This window comes from Bos mutus, chromosome 20 (genome assembly GCF_027580195.1).
Source record: "Bos mutus isolate GX-2022 chromosome 20, NWIPB_WYAK_1.1, whole genome shotgun sequence".
Classification (NCBI taxonomy): Eukaryota; Metazoa; Chordata; class Mammalia; order Artiodactyla; family Bovidae; genus Bos; species Bos mutus.
The window spans coordinates 45,232,372-45,250,861 of NC_091636.1; the positions used below are offsets into that span (position 1 = coordinate 45,232,372).

The window sequence follows — 18,490 nt, forward strand, 5'->3', positions numbered from 1 at the left end:
CACAGTCTTTTCCAATGAGTCAACTCTTCGCATCAGGTGGCCAAAGGACTGGAGTTTCAGCTTCAGCATCATTCCTTCCAAAGAAATCCCAGGGCTGATCTCCTTCAGAATGGACTGGTTGGATCTCCTTGCAGTCCAAGGGACTCTCAAGAGTCTTCTCCAACACCACAGTTCAAAAGCATCAATTCTTCAGTGCTCAGCCTTCTTCACAGTCCAACTCTCACATCCATACATGACCACAGGAAAAACTATAGCCTTGACTAGATGGACCTTTGTTGGCAAAGTAATGTCTTTGCTTTTGAATATGCTATCTAGATTGGTCATGACTTTCCTTCCAAGGAGTAAGCGTCTTTTAATTTCATGGCTGCAGTCACCATCTGCAGTGATTTTGGAGCCCCCCAAAATAAAGTCTGACACTGTTTCCACTGTTTCCCCATCTATTTCCCATGAAGTGATGGGACTGGATGCCATGATCTTCGTTTTCTGAATGTTGAGCTTTAAGCCAAGTTTTTCACTCTCCACTTTCACTTTCATCAGGAGGCTTTTGAGTTCCTCTTCACTTTCTGCCATAAGGGTGGTATCATCTGCATATCTGAGGTTATTGATATTTCTGCCCGGCAATCTTGATTCCAGCCTGTGTTTCTTCCAGTCCAGTGTTTCTCATGATGTACTCTGCATATAAGTTAAATAAGCAGGGTGACAGTATACAGCCTTGACGTACTCCTTTTCCTTTTTGGAACCAGTCTGTTGTTCCATGTCCAGCTCTAACTGTTGCTTCCTGACCTGCATACAGATTTCTCAAGAGGCAGGTCAAGTGGTCTGGTATTCCCATCTCTTTCAGAATTTTCCACAGTTTTTAAACTATTGTGCTAGGACAAGTTAACTGAGCTTATGTAAGCTAGGAGGTCCATTGTTTCTCACCAATATCTCTCACCTACCTCTCCCACATTATAGTGAGAATGACAATTTCCATGCTCCTCTTATTTATTTATTTTCATCTGTATATGCTTTTTTTCTCTACGAAAGTGATGACTACTTCTGCTCGTCTAATTTTTATATTTTTCTTAATTTTATATGAATGTATCTTCCCTTATTAGATTCCTCTAAAAATGCTATTTTATATTATCTTTTCAAAGGTGTGAGGGGTATCCTCAATTATCTCCATAGTTTCATTTTTTAATTTTTAAAAATTTTTGGTTGTGCCATGCAGCATGTGGAGTTCCTTGACAAGGGATGAAACCTTTACCTCTTGCATTAGAATCTCTGCATCTTAACCACTGGAACACCACAGAAGCCTGAACAAACCCTTGTGTCATCATCCGACCTATATTCAAGAAACACTTCATTGTAATTTGATGAATCACAATATTTCATATCAATGACTATGACCAACAAAACTAGTTTGTTTTGTTGTATATGTTTTATTTGTTATATACATTGTGTGTAGTATGATGATTATTATAAGAAGTCATGAGAATATTTTTTATTAAATGTATTTTTCCAAATAGCATCATCAATAAATCAAGAAGAACATTTAATAGAATCTAAATTAATATGGAATAAAATATTTATTATTTTGTAGCAATTGACAAATAATTCTAAATATTTTGTAAAAATGTAGAGAGCCTGGAGAAGCCTAAATGATTTTCAAAGAGAAAACCAATGTCGAAACACATGCACCTGATTTTGAGAGTGACCATAAATCTACTTCATCACATTGGTATGCTACTGGTGTAAATATAGAAATATAGATTAATGTAGCAGAAGATCAGGATATATATACGCTCATAAATGATTAGTTAATTTTCAACAAAAATACCAATGGAGAAAGGGATGTTTTTAGAACAAATTCTTTTGGAATGAGTAGATATCCATATGAAATAAGTAAATAAATAAATAAACTCAATCTTTACCTTAATCAAACAGAAAATTGGTTCGGAATGCATCATAGACCTATACAGTAAAAACTAGGAATGAAAAATAGCTTTCTAAACTAGAAAAGCAACAGCTAGTGTTGCTTTGGTGAAATTATAAAATTGACTTTATGATTGGACACAAGGTTTTTTCCACTCTCACTAATTCTATTAAATAATGATCTAGAAGTACTAGTTGTGGACTTAGGTAAGCAAAATGAATAAAGACTATGCAAATTGGATAGAAAAAAGCAAAACTGTCTTCATTCACAGTTGACATGTTTGTGTACATTGAATATCTTAAGGAATCTATTAAAAAAGCTATTAAAACTTGCAAATTTGTTTAGCAAGGAAACAGTACAATATCAATATATGGAAGTCCATTGTCTTTCTGTGTTCTAGCAAGGAAAAACTGGAAACTGAACATTTGAAAAATGTCATTTAGTGTAGCATCAACAAACATGAATATTTTGTGATATATTTGATCCAATATATGTTAAGTGCTGAGAATTATAAATTATAAAGCATTACTGAGATAAATTAGAAAAAAAATACTAAAATAGAGACTTAATTGTTCCTCTGTAGACTTAATGGAGTTTTTTAATGAAGAAATAATCAAACATTCTAAAATTTATATATAAATGCAAATGATCTGAGATAGCTAAACAATTTTGGAAGAGAGCATTCCCTGTATAATTTTAAGACTAATTATAAAGCTACTATAATTAAAACAGTGTAATATTGGCATAAGGATAAACAAACAGAATAGGGAAAGTGAAAGCGTTAGTTGCTCAGCTGTGTCCAACTCTTTGTGACCCCATGGACTGTAGCCCACCAGGCTCCTCTGTCCATGGGATTCTCCAGGCAAAAATACTGGAGTGGGTTGCCATTCCCTTCTCCAGGGTATCTTCCTGATCCAGGGATTGAACCCAGGTCTCCTGCATTGCAGGCAGATTCTTTACTATCTGAACCACCAAGGAAGCCCTAAAACTATGGAATGCTTCACAAATTGCATCTCATTCTTGCACAGGGGCCATGCTAATCTTTTATGTATCACTCCAATTTTACTACATGTGCTTCAGAATAGAGAGTCTAGATATAAACTCATACATCTATGGTCAAAAAAGCTAAGATTATTCAGGAAGCAAATGATGATGCTCTAGCGTATATGATGATGGAACATGCAAAGCAGATACAAAATAAGAACTACTCTGAAGTTAGTAAGATATTAACATACATGTCATGTGTGAGCTTTTCAGATCTTTATGTAAGTGTCATCGCAACAGGAGGGAGGGATTTGAAGGAGGAAAAGTTCATAAAAGACATGGAGTAACAGAAGAATTAGATAGAATAAGCTGCATTTCAAAAAAGAGCAACTTACTCTGTGTCAGAACAAAGACATTAAAGGCGTGTTTTGATTATTTCACAAAATGATCTACAACTGATACTCTGCAAAAGTTGAAAACTTTAAGAAGAAATCATATAAGCAATGTTGCAAATACTATGCCATATTCACAATTTACTGACTACAAACTATGTGTGTGTGCTTGTGTGTGTGATTGAGAAAAAACTCTCTGATATTCCCTTCTAGCTATTTAGGAGATATAGGATCTTTGATGTCTCTTAGGAATATATACCAGCTTACCTGGTAGCTCAGCTGGTAAAGAATCGCCTGCAATACAGAAGACCTCAGCTGGATTCCTGGATTGGGAAGATCTGCTTGAGAAGGGATAGGCCACCCACTCCAGGATTCTTTGGCTTCCCTGGTGGCTCAGCTGGTAAAGAATCCGCTTGCAATGTGGGAGACTTCCATTCCATCCCTGGGTTTGGAAGAACTCCTGGAGAAGGGAATGGCTGGCTACCCACTCCAATATTCTGGCCTGGAGAATTCTGGGGTCACAAAGAATCATACACGACAGAGCAACTTTCACTTTCACTTTCAGGAATGTATACATAGTTTGGCACTGGCAGTTAGAGGCTGATGTGAAAAAAGACAGGTCTGAAAGACGGAGATTTCTCTTGAGAGCTAACATTTTCAGAACAAATTGGGCAGCTGACAAATATTCACTTTCCAGACCTCAGGATGTAGTTAATATCAGTGATCTCAGGATGGTCTAAGAAAACAATTACTAAAACTGACAGAATCCAACTGTCAGATCCAAACATTTGCTGTGCCTCTCTTCAAAAGAACTATTGGGTGATTTTTCTTTTAAATCAATGTTTGCAAATTTTTTCAACTTTTCTGAATTTGACTGCTGAATAGACTCAAGCACTTTTTCAATAAATAATATATTTTTCCTAAAGTAGATTTAAATGTAAATGAACAAAAATAGCCCAGTCCAAGAATAAAAAAAAAAGCATGATTTGAATCAAATCCATATATTCTTTAGTACCCAGCGTGTGTAATATATATATATATATATTTCAGATTGCTTGTTTTTATTCATAGACTTTATTTCACTGAATTCTGGCAACAATGAGTCTGCTGTTTATCAATAAATATTTTTCACTAAACTAGAGCAAGAATGATGAATGTCTAAATGCAGCCTTATTTACATGCATGTTCCCTACTCTTCAAATAAAATGAGTTTGTTATTTTTACACTCACATTACATATTTGGGTTTAAAAATACAACAGAGAGGGTATTGAGAATAAGCATTTAAGAATATTTATAAGAATTCTAGTAAATTTGGTATCCTTGGAAAAATAAAATTTTATACCAAATGGCATAGCCTGAATTCTTATTGGTACAATGTGAATTTGAAGTGTTATTGTATTTGTTCAAGGACATCACACTTAAAAAATGGAGAAGCTGTATTTAAATGTAATTGTTAAGAGCAGAGATCTGAGGTCAGAATATTTGGGTGAGCTTAATACATCTGCCTTTTTTAGACTGTATTTACTTCAGTATGTTATTCAGCATCTATGGGTCTTTGTTCCTCATACCTAAAGTGGAGACATGTATATGTATATGTAGATCTTCATACCTGTTGTCAAGAATAAATTAATTCATGAGAAACACTTAGAATGCAACCTTACACACGTTAAAGTATTGTGTGTACTTTACTAATGTTAGAGATTACATTTAGTCTAGACTCCCATCTAGTGATAGTATTTTTCATTTTGCATTTAATTTCCTAGGAGCATTTTATAACAACTAGCATCTATAATAAAAACAAAGAATTCCTCAACAACTGTTTTCACTTTCCCAACATGCTGTCCATGTGTATGCATTTCCCCTTTGATTAATGCACATTCTACAGCTGGTTAACCTGCTTTACTGAAATTTCTCCCTGATGGTATTGTCACCTCAAATTTCATTTCAGATGCTCCCTCCTTTATTCTAAGTGAAAGTGAAAGTGAAGTCTCTCAGTCGTATCTGACTCTCTGCGACCCCCTGGACCACAGCCCACCAGGCTCCCCTGTCCATGGGATTTTCAAGGTAAGAGTACTGGAGTGGGTTGCCATTGCCTTCTCTTTTATTCTAAAGCCCAACTAAATCCCCTGATATAATAATCATTTCTCAATCTTAGTCCCATAATAATTATCACCTCTGTTGTGGTAAAGATTGCATTCAGCTTGACTTTTTTCACCCTCATTCAGATCTTAAATAACTCATTTTTGAGCTTTGAGTTGACTCATTCTCCGTCACATGTATAACTTGAGCTTTTTGTTGTTGTTGCTTCATTATAAAACTAATAGTTTTAGAATATTCAGCGTATCTTAATAATACCTCTTATGTTTATATATAATACCTGACATAAAGTATAGTTGGGGCTTCGTCCAGTGGCTCAGCAGTAAAGAATCTGCCTGCAGCACAGGAGATGCAGGAGCCACGGGTTCAGTTCCTGGGTTGGGAAGATCCCCTAGAGGAGTGCATGGCAACTGACTGCAGTATTCTTGCCTGGAGAATTCCAAGGACAGAGGAACCTGGCAAGCTATAGTCCATAGGATCACAAAGAGTTGGACACAATTGAAGAAACAGAGCACAACACAACACACAGTGCATAGTTAGGATAAAAATTTATTTCTTTTCCAATCCTTTTATTTGTGGGCATCTAAATAAACATTTATCCTTGCTCTGTTTTCTAATTTTAAGTTTAGGAAAAGGTAATATTTTTCCTCTGTATTTTCAAGTGGTTTTATAATATTTTAAAGTATATTTTTCTCACATATGCTCAACCATAATATTACAAACATTGCATATTATATTAATATGACTAAATTGCTGTAACTTAGTTGATTAACAAGAATATATTTCAGGAAATATACTGGCTAATAAGTTTTCTATTTGAATAATTAAAAAATCTGTTCAAAATGGATAGTCAGTTCAGTTCAGTCGCTCAGTCGTGTCCACTCTTTGCGACCCCATGAACTGCAGCACGCAGGCCTCCCTGTCCATCACCAACTCCCAGAGTTCACACAAACTCACATCCATTGAGTCGGTGATGCCATCCAGCCATCTCATCCTCTGTTGTCCCCTTTTCCTCCTGCTCCAAATGACTCTCAGCATCAGAGTCTTTTCCAATGAGTCACTGCATATGGTGACTACAGCCATTAAATTAAAAGATGTTTACTCCTTGGAAGAAAAGCTAGGACCAACCTAGATAGCATATTCAAAAGCAGTGACATTACTTTGCCAACAAAGGTCCGTCTAGTCAAGGCTATGGTTTTTCCAGTGGTCATGTATGGATGTGAGAGTTGGACTGTGAAGAAAGCTGAGCGCCAAAGAATTGATGCTTTTGAACTGCTGTGTTGAAGAAGACTCTTTAGAGTCCCTTGGACTGCAAGGAGATCCAAACAGTCCATTCTAGAAGAGATCAGCCCTGGGTGTTCTTTGGAAGGAATGATGCTAAAGCTGAAACTCCAGGACTTTGGCAGCCGGGAGGAGCTACCCCATGTCCAAGGAGCAGTGGCTGCATGGGCGCAAGAGGGCCTAGAGGAGCTACTCCATGTTCAAGGTCAGGAGGGGAGGCAATGAGGAGATACCCCTTGTCCATGTAAGGGGCAGCTGCTGTGCTTTGCTGGAGCAGCCATGAAGAGATACCCCACATCCAAGGTAAGAGAAACCCAAGTAAGATGGTAGGTTTTGCAAGAGGGCATCAGAGGGCAGACACACTGAAAACATAATCACAGAAAACTAGTCAATCTAATCAGACTAGGACCACAGCCTTGTCTAACTCAGTGAAACTAAGCCATGCCCTTTGGGGCCACCCAAGACAGGCGGGTCATGGTGGTGGAGAAGTCTGACAGAATGTGGTCCACTGGAGAAGGAAATGGCAAACCACTTCAGTATTCTTGCCTTGAGAACCCCATGAACAGTATGAAAAGGCAAAATGATAGGATATTGAAAGAGGAACTCCCCAGGTCCATAGGTGCCCAATATGCTACTGGAGATCAGTGGAGAAATAACTCCAGAAAGAATGAAGGGATGGAGCCAAAGCAAAAACAATACCCAGCTGTGGATGTGACTGGTGATAGAAGCAAGGTCCAATGTTGTAAAGAGCAGTATTGCATAGGAACCTGGAATGTCAGGTCCATGAATCAAGGCAAATTGGAAGTGGTCAAACAGGAGATGGCAAGAGTAAACATCGACATTCTAGGAATCAGCAAACTAAAATGGACTGGAATGGATGAATTTAACTCAGATGACCATTATATCTACTACTGTGGGCAGGAATCCCTTAGAAGAAATGGAGTAGCCATCATGGTCAACAAAAGAGTCCAAAATGCAGTATTTGGATGCAATCTCAAAAATGACAGAATGATCTCTGTTCGTTTCCAAAGCAAACCATTCAGTATCACAGTAATCCACGTCTATGCCCCAACCAGTAACACTGAAGAAGCTGAAATTGAACGGTTCTATGAAGACCTACAAGACCTTTTAGAACAAACACCCAAAAAAGATGTCCTTTTCATTATAGGGGACTGGAATGCAAAAGTAGGAAGTCAAGAAACATCTGAAATAACAGGCAAATTTGGCCTTGGAATATGGAATGAAGCAAGGCAAAGGCTAAAAGAGTTTTGCCAAGAGAACATACTGGTCATAGCAAACACCCTCTTCCAACAACACAAGAGAAGACTCTACACATGGTCATCACCAGATGGTCAACACTGAAATCAGATTGATTATATTATTTGTGGCAAAAGATGGAGATGCTCTATACAGTCAGCAAAAACAAGAGTGGGAGCTGACTGTGGATCAGATCATGAACACCTTATTGCCAAATTCAGACTGAAATTGAAGAAAGTATGGAAAACCACTAGACCATTCAGGTATGACCTAAATCAAATCTTTTATGATTATACAGTGGAAGTGAGAAATAGATTTATAGATCTGATAGCTAGAGTGCCTGATGAACTATGGAATGAGGTTCGTGACATTGTATAGGAGACAGGGATCAAGACCATCCCCATGGAAAAGAAATGCAAAAAAGCAAAATGGTTGTCTGGGGAGGCCTTACAAATAGCTGTGAAAAGAAGAGAAGTGAAAAGCAAAGGAGAAAAGGAAAGATATAAGCATCTGAATGCAGAGTTCCAAAGAATAGCAAGAAGAGATAAGAAAGCCTTCCTCAGCGATCAATGCAAAGAAATAGAGGAAAATGACAGAATGGGAAAGACTAGAGATCTCTTCAAGAACATTAGAGATACCAACAGAACATTTCATGCAAAGAGGGGCTTGATAAAGGACAGAAATGGTATGGACCTAACAGAAGCAGAAGATATTAAGAAGAGGTGGCAAGAATACACAGAAGAACTGTACAAAAAAGAGCTTCACGACCAAGATAATCATGATGGTATGATCACTCATGTAGAGCCAGACATCCTGGAATGTGAAGTCAAGTGGGCCTTAGAAAGCATCACTACGAACAAAGCTAGTGGAGGTGATGGAATTCCAGTTGAGCTATTTCAAATCCTGAAAGATGATGCTGTGAAAGTGCTGTACTCAATATGCCAGCAAATTTGGAAAAGTCAACAGTGGCCACAGGACTGGAAAAAGTCAGTTTTCATTCCAATCCCAAAGAAAGGCAATGCCAAAGAATGCTCAAAATACTGCACAATTGCACTCATCTCACATGCTAGTAAAGTAATGCTCAAAATTCTCCAAGCCAGGCTTCAGCAAAATGGTTAGTAGTGAATAACAAAATTTTCATTCAAATTAGAGTTCTCTCTAATTATATGTTTAAGATATATTCTAATTCTTTAGGAATATAAACATAAGATAAATCTAAAAATACTTATAATTTAAATAAAAAACATAGCATTAAAAACAACAGCAAGGACAAGCATTTGTAAAGCTCCTACAATTTTCCACACAATTTAAGAACTTTGGGAATGCATTTATTTGAAAAACAGAAGTTTGACACTATTTCTGGTTCTATTACCTTTGCTTATCTCTCTTGTACTCTTGTTATTTTCAATATTTTTTTAAACAATTAAGCTATTTTGAAGTTGAAAATATTTTATGCCTTTTTTCTTTATTTTATTTTTAAGAAGTTACTCTCTGCTTTTTCCAAATAAATGTATCACAGTAGGATTTCATATATTCTGATGTTCTAAGGAAGACACTTTTATACACAAATATTTTCTAATAATTTTATCTTAAAAATTCTTATAGGTTTTATTTTTTAAAATTTTCAATAAAGGTCTTTATGTCTAGTTACAAGTGGCTCAGATGATAAAGCATCTGCCTGCAACTCACGGGACCTGGGTTGGATCCCTGGGTTGGGAAGTTTGCCCAGAGAAGGAAATGGCAACCCACTCCAGTATTCTTGCCTGGGAAATCCCATGGACAGAGGAGCCTGGTGGGGTAGACAGTCCATGGGGTAGACAGAGGAGCCTAGCAATCTACAGGAGAAATAAGTATACATGAAATGAATGAAAAAAAAATTCTTAAAATCAGTAACTATCAACAAATATTTATTTACTATAGCTTTTCCAACATATCTAATACATATAATTGTATGTCTCAGTTTATGAAAAAAAGTTGGCGATGTTATAAACATGTTAAAAGCAGCAGTGTGTTCAATGTAAATCTTTTAATTTATAGAAAAAATTAATGAAATGTTTTCTATCTCATAAACTATCCTTTTAAAGAGGTTCTCTAGTTCCATCTTACCCCTACTCCCATCTGTGTGTGTGTGTGTATATTTGAAAAGTTTTAGATTTTTATTTGGAGAAAACTTCATAGTGTGATATGTCTTTCTAATATGCCCAGCTTGGGGCCTAATTTTTCAGGCTTTGGTATACTTCAGTCTGAATGCAAGAATTAAGATCACTGGAGTTATGCTTTCAGAATTTATGGGCTTGTTTTTTAATAACTGGGCCCATTTTTACATTAGCAATGACTTGGAAATTTTTTCACTGGCTAACAGACAGATTCAAAAACCATAATCAATAAAATCAATATTATAGATATGATCATAATAAATTCATTAATAAGAGATTAGGTCTGAAGGAAGATATTTTAATGCACATTCTGTTAATAAACAAAGTACAACACACATTCACTTTTAAGTGAATAGCCAATAGCTCAAAGTACTGCTGTATTGCAGTGTGGGAAGAAGAATTTCCTTTTAAATAAATAGCTGCAAAGAGTCAGACATGACTGAGCAACTGAACTGAACTGAAATGTTAGTCCTGGTTTATTTCCTGAAGCAATCTAACTTTTTATTCATCAAGTTATGTTTTTAAGCCTATGAATTTTAGCATATTTTTTAATGCTTCTAATAATAGTGTTCCATGAACTGAGTAGTTCAATGCTAATCATTTTCACATAGTGGTTTTCATTGTTTAAAGCAATGAAAACCACTTAACCAAAAGGATATCCTTTATTGAGAAATAGGATACCATCTAGAAATCCATTACCATAGTCCCAGAATATATATTATCTAATATTCACTGGGCCCCAGAGAGACAGAGCTGAGCTAATAATAAAACAATCTGTTTTATTAATTTTAATTTACTTAAGGGTCATTTAGTCCAAACTAAATATCAATTATCATTAATTCATTCAACAAAATTTATTGAATGCTGTTTTTTGGGCTCCAAAATCATTGCAGATGATGACTGTAGCCATGAAATTAAAAGACGCTTACTCCTTGGAAGCAAAGTTATGACCAACCTAGATAGCATATTCAAAACCAGAGACATTACTTTGCCAACAAAAGTCCGTCTAGTCAAGGCTATGGGTTTTCCAGTGGTCATGTATGGATGTGAGAGTTGGACTGTGAAGAAGGCTGAGCACCGAAAAATTGATGCTTTTGAACTGTGGTGTTGGAGAAGACTCTTGAGAGTCCCTTGGACTGCAAGGAGATCCAACCAGTCCATTCTGAAGGAGATCAGCCCTGGGATTTCTTTAGAAGGAATGATGCTAAAGCTGAAACTCCAGTACTTTGGCCACCTCATGTGAAGAGTTGATTCATTGGAAAAGACTGTGATGCTGGGAGGGATTGGGGGCAGGAGGAGAAGGGGACGACAGAGGATGAGATGGCTGGATGGCATCACTGACTCGATGGACGTGAGTCTGAGTGAACTCCGGGAGTTGGTGATGGACAGGGAGTCCTGACGTGCCACAATTCGTGGGGTCGCAAAGAGTCAGACATGACTGAGCGACTGAACTGAACTGAACTGATTTAGGGGCAGGCCCTTCTCTAGGCTGTGGAATTTCTATAAGTTTCCAAAAAAATCAATCCTAAACTTATGCAGCTCAGTCTTATAAATCTTAATGATACCAACATATCTCTTGTAAAGAATTTTTTTGTTGCTCTTTCTAAAACAGACTCAATTCAAAGAACTAAAGATAAATTATTTTCTTACATAAATTTTTAGGTTGATTTAAGTTAAGAAAAAAGAAAAATAGAGAAAGAATATCTTTCAAATCTCAAAAAACAAAAAAAAAAAGAAAAAAAATCCATTTCTTGTTAAAGCCTTTACCTCTTGTAAAATAAGGATGCTTAAGCTTTTTCTCTCACTTTCATAGGAATGAATTTCTTTTCTTTTATGAGAGAATTTCCTGGTATTTTCCTTACTAAAAAGAAACCATTCTTATATTTTTTTAACCTGATTTTCACAGCACCAGTACCCAGTGTAATCAGTGTCATTCATCAGATGACCGTACGTTGTAACAAGGTCTTCTACTGCTGCCATCTGTCAAGAATGGATTTTTTTTTTTTTGATGTAGAGAAGCCAGGAAGAAATAGAATGAAATGTCTGCCCTTTAACATTTCAGAACTGGGGAACTGATTCACTCTGCCCTATTCCAGTTAAATGTAATAGATGTATTTTTGTACTTGTTCAAGCCACAGAGCTTCTGATGGACGTTCTTTTAAAATACTCCTATAAATAGAATGTTTTCTTCCTCTCTGTTTATTTTCCTTGGAATGGCAGCTGCTTCAACTTGATGAGATTGAGACCATTTCTCTGAGGATCAGGTGCTCATTCAGTAAGATTAATGAACAGTATGAAAGCTTTGTTTGGTATTTGAAAAAGTTTCTATTTATTCATTTATGTATGTATGTATTTTTGATCACTATTTATGGAATTCCACTCCATAACCATGAATTCTAGCTCCTGAGGCCTAATTCAGGGTTACCTGTAGACTTTAAAATATGACCAGTACTCTATTTTTTTCTAATTTTCCCAATATTCAGTTCTAGTAACATAGGACTTTTGTTCATCTTGATAACTAATTCTAAGAAATAAAAGATTTCTTTTATTTCTATTATTATTCTCTCAATAAATTCCCTCTTATTTTGTCAGTTTGTTATAATTTCATCAGGATGGTATTTTGACATCCTTGAAGTTCCAGTAGAAACAGTAGATTTTTAGCAACATTTATCTGTACAGATATTTCAAAGTTCATTCATTTACATTATCTGTCTTATCACAGGACCAGAGTGAAGAATGATGGTGAAGGTTTCTATTAATACACATTCTCAGTTGAAGGAAACATTTTTCTAATCCTCTCCTATGTTCATTAAAATATTTTGAAAGTAAATATTGAATATGTTCAATGCTAGTTAAAATTAAAATATTACTTCACTATGAATCTATCAATATTGCTGCATCATAGTAGGCTGAAAAATGTCTGCCCCCCAAATACACACATTCTCATCCCTGAAGACTGTGAATGTGACCTTATATTGGAAAAAGACAAGAGTATTTGCATATGTGAATAAATTGAAATCTTGTGATTAAAAATTATGATGGATTACAGTGAGTATGCATATATGAAATTGCTTCAGTTGTGTCTGACTCTTTGCAATCCCATAGACTATAACCCACCAGGCTCCTCTGTCCATAGGATTCTCCAGACAAGAATTCTGGAGTGGATTGCCATGCCCTCCTCTAGTGGATTTTCCCGACCTAGGGCTGGAACCTACACCTCTTATGTCTCTTGCATTGGCAGGTGGTTCTTTACCACTAGCGCCACCAGTATGCTCTAAATGCCATCACATGTATCCTTGCAAGAAGGACTCAGATTTTACACAGTTGAGGAAAGGCAATGTGAAGATGGAGCCAAGAGATACATAAAGATGCTGGCCATGAAGACTGGAGCAATGGACCATATTTGACAGGATGCCTACAGTACAGAAGCTAGAAGAGTCAAGGAAAACATTCTGCTTTAGAGTCTCTGGAGGAACCATGGTCCTGCCGCCACCATGATTCCCAATAAGTAATACTGACTTTCATCTGGCCTCCAGCACTGTGAGAGAATAAATGGAATATAGTTTGCTTGTTTTTTGCAGGGGCTCCCCTTGTGGCTCAGCTTGTAAAGAATCTGCCTGCAATGCAGAAGACCTGGGTTTGATCCCTGGATTGGGAAGATACCCTGGAGAAGGGAAAGGCTACCCACTCCAGTATTCTGGCCTGCAGAATTCATGGACTACACAGTCCATAGGGTTGCAAAGAGTTGGATATGACTGAGCGACTTGAACTTTCACTTTACTTGCTTGTTTTAAGCAACGTTTCTGCTGAATTATTGTGGAAACTTTTTATGACTTGGGAAAATTATTCTTATGTTATCCTCTTGACTGAAAGCTTAGCTAATTTTTTTTTCTTAGTTTTTAGTTACTTCTTTAAACATCAATGTCTTCCTGGGAACTTTTTTTTTTTTTCATTATATATTCATTGGCTCATAATCCATATGGTTGCCATTTATCCAAATTTAGAAAGAATATTTTAGTGCTTTTATTCTATGTGTGAAGACATTATAGTTGCTTGAATAGACTGAATGATATTCATGTCTCAGACACAAGTTGTTCAACTCTTTATGACCCTATAGACTATAACTGCTGGGCGCTTCTGTTCTTGGGATTCTGCAGGCAAGGATACTGGAGTGGGTTGTCATTTCCTCTTCCAGAGGCTCTTCCCAACTCAAGGATGGAACATGCCTCTTTTATGTTTCCTGCACTGGGAGGTGGGCTCTTTATGACTTTTGTGCCACCTGGGAAGCCAATATATACAGGGGCATCAGTAGACAATTTTTGTTGTTGTTTTTCAGTCACTAAGTCCTGTCTGACTCTTTGCGACCCCATGGACTGAAGCATGTCAGGCTGCCCTGTCCTTCACTATCTCCTGGAGTGTGCTCAGACTCATGTTAGTTGCGTTGATGATTCCATCCAACTATCTCATCCTCTGTCACCTTCTTCTCCACCTGCCTTCAATCTTTCCTAGCATCTGGTCTTTTCCAATGAGTCGGCTCTTTGCATCAGGTGGCCAAATTATTGAAGCTTCAGCTTCAGCATCAGTCATTCCAATGAATATTCAGGGTTGATTTCCTTTAGGATTGACTGGTTTGATCTCCTTGTTATCCAAGGGACTCTCAGGAGTCTTCTCCAGCACTGAAGCTTGAAATAATTAATTCTTCAGTAGTCAGCCTTCTTTATGTTCCAACTCTTAAATGTGTACATGACTACTGGAGAAACCATAGCTTTGACTATATGGACCATTGTAAGCACAGTGATGTCTCTACCTAATAATTTTTAATATAGAGTAAATCCAGGTTTTATTATGATGTAATTCCCTCTTTATTTTTTTCCTTCTTCAGTCTACATCACCATAAGCACTTCTTAGTTGATATTCAGACCTTTGCTGTGAGAGGCCAATGAGGTTCTGGAAGAAAGAGTCCTTTAGGACATGTAGACACTCACAGTTTCTTCAGTGCAGGATTCTTTCACATGTATCCTAATCCTTTTTCTCTTATATTATATCTGTTCCTCAGGTGGCAGAGGATGAGATTGTTCAACAGCATCACTGACTCAATGGACATGAATTTGAACAAACTCTGGGAGGTAGTAAAGGACAGGGAAGCCTGGAGTGCTGCAGTCCATGGGGTTTCAAAGAGTCAGACACAACTTAGTGACCAAACAGCAATGATCCTCAGTAGGATCCATATTATTGAGGTTGCATTTGCATGTATTTTAAATTTCTAAGCTCCCTTTAAAAAGTTTTATATTCATGTTTTGCAGAAATTCTACCTTCTCAAAACTACTAAATAAAGATACTTATTATTTGTGTATTTTTTTCTGTTAATTTTTGCTATTTTTTCTATTTTATATTTTTTCTATTAATGTCTTTCAACATGTATAATATCATATATGAAACGAGTCACCAGTCCAGGTTCGATGCACTATACTGGATGCTTGGGGCTGGTGCACTGGGATGACCCAGAGGGATGGTATGGGGAGGGAGGAGGGAGGAGGGTTCAGGATGGGGAACACGAGTATACCTGTGGCGGATTCATGTTGATATATGGCAAAACCAATACAATATTGTAAAGTTAAAAAATACAATACAATTTAAAAAAAGGGAAAAAAAATAGTTATTTCACTTGCTCCAGCTAGTGCTCCTTTTCTATGTTATCCCAGATGTTTGGTCATTATGGATTTTTCTGTGTAAATTCATAACAATAGTTAACACTGATCAATATTAGCAGTTGAAGTGGCTTATTTTTATTCACTCAGCACAACACTAAATGTTTCTTTCTTTTCCAAACAGCAGATGCACTTTTACTTTACTTGATTTCTAGCTGTGGTTGCAATTATGAATTTGAGTCTGGTCTCACTTTTCTGTTGAGCAGGAAGAAATATCCATTTATATGTTAATCATCAGAAGTTTTCCTAAGCACCTCTTAGCTTCTCCTTCCAGCTTCAACACTCTGGGAACCTGCCATACTTGATCTTTTGGGAGGGTATTCTGGGGCAAATTGTCTAGATACAGAAAATGATAAGAAATTACTGGTACAAGTAATATATTTCATACTTGGCTATAAGACAATCTTCTCTAGTTTCCCAACTATTTTTTGACCTAATGCATTTTAGGATATTTGGAATCACAATTATTTTGAAGTTTCTTAATTTTGCTTTTATTGAGCTTCAGATTAGGTTATCCTCTAAAATGAATCTGATCTTGTTGGCTCTGTATCCTTCAGAAATAACTCAATAATTAGTTTTATAAGGGACTCCTCTTGATTTTTCAGGACCTCCAAGTCTTTAACTGTTTATTTTATTTTGTGAGCATTCTGTAATTTCAATGTGATTTTTGAATGAAGAGATTAACACATGCTCTTAGCCATTTCAAGGACTTCCCTTGTGACTCAGCTGGTAAAGAATCTGCCTGCAATGTGGGAGACCTGGGTTCGATCCCTTGCTTGGGAATATCCCTTGGAGAAGGGAAAGGCTACCCACTCCAGTATTCTGGCTTGGAGAATTCCATGGACTGCAGTAGCAAAGAGTTGGATACGACTGAGCAACTTGCACATTCACTTTTAGCCATTTCAAACCCCTAAGTCTCACATTCCTTTTAGGTATAGTATTATCACAGTGAAGGAACACCAAAAACAGTTAATAGCAATAAGGGTTTAATATACATTACAGTTCTCTGAGTTATGTATGTAAATATGTAAACTTCATTATAATTACTTTTAATAAAATAACATACCAATTTTCTGGAATTTAGTTTATCATTATTTAAAATGAAAGCTTTGATTAATGCATTCACATTAAAAGTGGTTTTCTTAAATTAAGTAAGAAAAATACACTAATAAAGTAAATGTGAATTTTATTAGTAAATAAGGAAAGTTAATTGGCTTGAAATGAATTAGAAATAGACATATCCTAGATTTAAATTGGATGTAGAATAGAAATCCCACAGAGAATGCAACTTTAATTCACAAGCTAATACGGTGAATTTTACAAATTATAACTCGAGTGTGGGTGAAAAATCACTTGGATTTCTTTTTAAAATATGCGTTCCAGGTCCTCAATTCCAAATACCCTAATGGGATTCACAAGAAACTAAATTCCTAACAAGAATCCTGGGGTAATTCTAATGAAAAACACTTTTCAAAGACACTGTGTACTCATTTACCACTCAGAAAAAATGCTTAACACAAATAGCTAATTAGATTTGACAATGCAGCAGCAATGCTAGCTATAAGAGTTAACTATAATAACAAGGAAAGATACACCCATGTGAATGCAGAGTTCCAAAGAATAGCAAGGAGAGACAAGAAAGCCTTCCTCAGTGATCAGTGCAAAGAAATAGAGGAAAACAATAGAATGGGAAAGACTAGAGAGCTCTTCAAGATAAGTAGAGATACCAACAGAACACTTCATGCAAAGATGGGCTCAACAAAGGACAGATATGGTAGGGACCTACCAGAAGCAAAAGATATTAAGGAAAGGTGGCAAGAATACACAGAAGAACTGTACAAAAAAATCTTCACAACCAAGATAATCACAATGGTGTGATCACTCACCTAGAGCCAGACACCCTGGAATATGAAGTCAAGTGGGCCTTAGGAAGCATCACTACAAACAAAGCTAGTGGAAGTGATGCAATTCCAGTTGAGCTATTTCAAATCCTGAAAGATGATGCTGTGAAAGTGCTGCATTCAATATGCCAGCAAATTTGGTAAAACTCAGCAGTGGCCACAGGACTGGAAAAGGTCAGTTTTCATTCCAATCCCAAAGAAAGGCAATGCCAAAGAATGCTCAAATGACCGCACAATGGCACTCATCTCACATGCTAGTTAAGTAATGCTCAAAATTCTCCAAGCCAGGCTTCAGCAATATGTGAACCGTGAACTTCCAGATGTTCAAGCTCGTTTTAAAATAGGCAGAGGAACCAGAGATCAAATTGCCAATGTCTGCAGTTTTCGACTGTTAATTTTAAATTTTTATTCTATTGCAACAAAGAATTGTTTCCTTATATATATATTTATTTATTTATTTTATTAGAAAAATTAATTTTGATATGTAATTGGATTGCCAATTTAACACATTACTTATATTTTTTATTAATTACTATGATTGCCAGGCAATATATCTGTAAATAGTGGAAATTTTGCACCACTGATGCCTCTCATTTAATCATATAATCATACGTTAATTGAAAAATACATACTGATCAAGAACTGTGTCAAGCACTATGTTGAGTGCCTGAGTTAAAAAAAGAAAAAGGGAAACCTTGCCTCAGTAAGCCTACAATCCAACTGGCAAACTCAGACATTTGCTAAATAATCATAAAAAAATATAATTCCAAATTGTGAAAGGTTCCATTAAGAAAATAG

At 36.4% G+C, this 18,490-nt stretch overlaps 1 non-coding gene across 1 annotated transcript; it reads right to left on the reverse strand.

Moving 5' to 3' along the window:
* Positions 1-2,899: 2,899 nt before the first annotated feature.
* On the reverse strand, positions 2,900-3,003 carry LOC138984278 (U6 spliceosomal RNA). Its single transcript, XR_011461537.1, has one exon. It is a non-coding gene; the product is annotated as a U6 spliceosomal RNA (small nuclear RNA).
* Positions 3,004-18,490: the final 15,487 nt, after the last annotated feature.